We start from the raw sequence: 1,412 nt of genomic DNA on the forward strand, positions 1-1,412 counted from the left end.
TCATGAGCGTGGCGGGGATAGGGTGGATTTAGGGTAAAATCGCCCCTACCTGCCTCAGGGTATATATATATATATACACACTCTTAAGAATTAGGGTTTCCCTCACAGCCTCATACCCTTAATTAGTCCAACCCTAGCAAAGAACCAAAGTCATCTTCTTCTCCACAGCCAAGCTCAGCTCTAGTCGCCACTCGCCATCACAGTTTTGGTCGTCGTCACTGTGTTGTCGAGCCCCTCGCCAAGTCGTTGCCGTGCGCTGCCAAGCTCGTCGCCATACCTGCAGCTCCCCTTTCCTCTAATTGTTGCAGCTTCCTATGTCGCTGTCTTTCTCCTTTGTCTCTTTGCCTGTGGTAAGTTCCCCTTGTCTCTCTCTCACATTATGAATGTGTGAATCTGCACTTTACTGAATGTTTGAATCTGAATCTACAGTTTGTGAATTTGTGGATTTATGCTTCAATTTTGTTTATACATGTGCATCTTATGACTCAATCTTACATGTAATCTGCACTTTACTTATCTGCATGTCCGTATTGCAGAACGTTTTGAATTTGTACTTTATTTATGTACATGTCCTTATTACAGAATGTTCACTTTTATGTTTCATTTTAAATCGTTATCGGCTTTGGATTCTAATTGCTGATGTTGGCATGTTGCAAAAGTTTATATATGTTAGATTGAAAATCAGGATCTTTGTGATTTTCTTGATTTATATATGTGTAATGGATCTAATTTCTATATTGTAATAGTTCGTTCAATTTTTTTAATAGGTGCTTTATACCTAGTTTGCTTAGTTTTTTCAGTTTTTTTAATGTAGGCCTTTAAGATTATTTCATGGCTAGTAAATGCTAGAAAAGACACACAAAATAACTATGTTGCTCCTAATTAATTTGTTAATTGCTATCTCTTTTGATTTTTAAACCATTAACGATGATGAAGAATTAAAAAGTGATAAAAAATTGGATTAAAGACTTATTTATATTTAATGTTACAATTTCTTGATTATGGTATTAAATTTATAGTGATCAAAACATTAGTTTTTATTTAAATTTCATGTTATTGGACATTGTATGAATTTTATATTTGGATTTTAATTTATGTATGAATCTAAAAGTTTTTATCTTAATTTATATATGAATATATAAATTTAAAATTGTTATTTGATTGTTACAGGGGCGGATAGGGTGGGACGGGTTAGGGTACAAGGTTCTACTACCCCGCGCGTATAGGTGGGCAGGTAGTATGGGAGTTGAAGAAGAGCAGGGCTATGGATAGAAAAAAAAATCCGAATCCGCAAAGGCCCGTGAAAAAACCCACGATGGAGAGCAAAATGAGAACCCGTGAAATTTCTATAGAGACGGAACCGTTCCCACGAATAAATGGGGATAGGGGCGGAGATTGAAGTACCCATCCCA

Source organism: Arachis ipaensis, chromosome B06 (genome assembly GCF_000816755.2).
Source record: "Arachis ipaensis cultivar K30076 chromosome B06, Araip1.1, whole genome shotgun sequence".
Classification (NCBI taxonomy): Eukaryota; Viridiplantae; Streptophyta; class Magnoliopsida; order Fabales; family Fabaceae; genus Arachis; species Arachis ipaensis.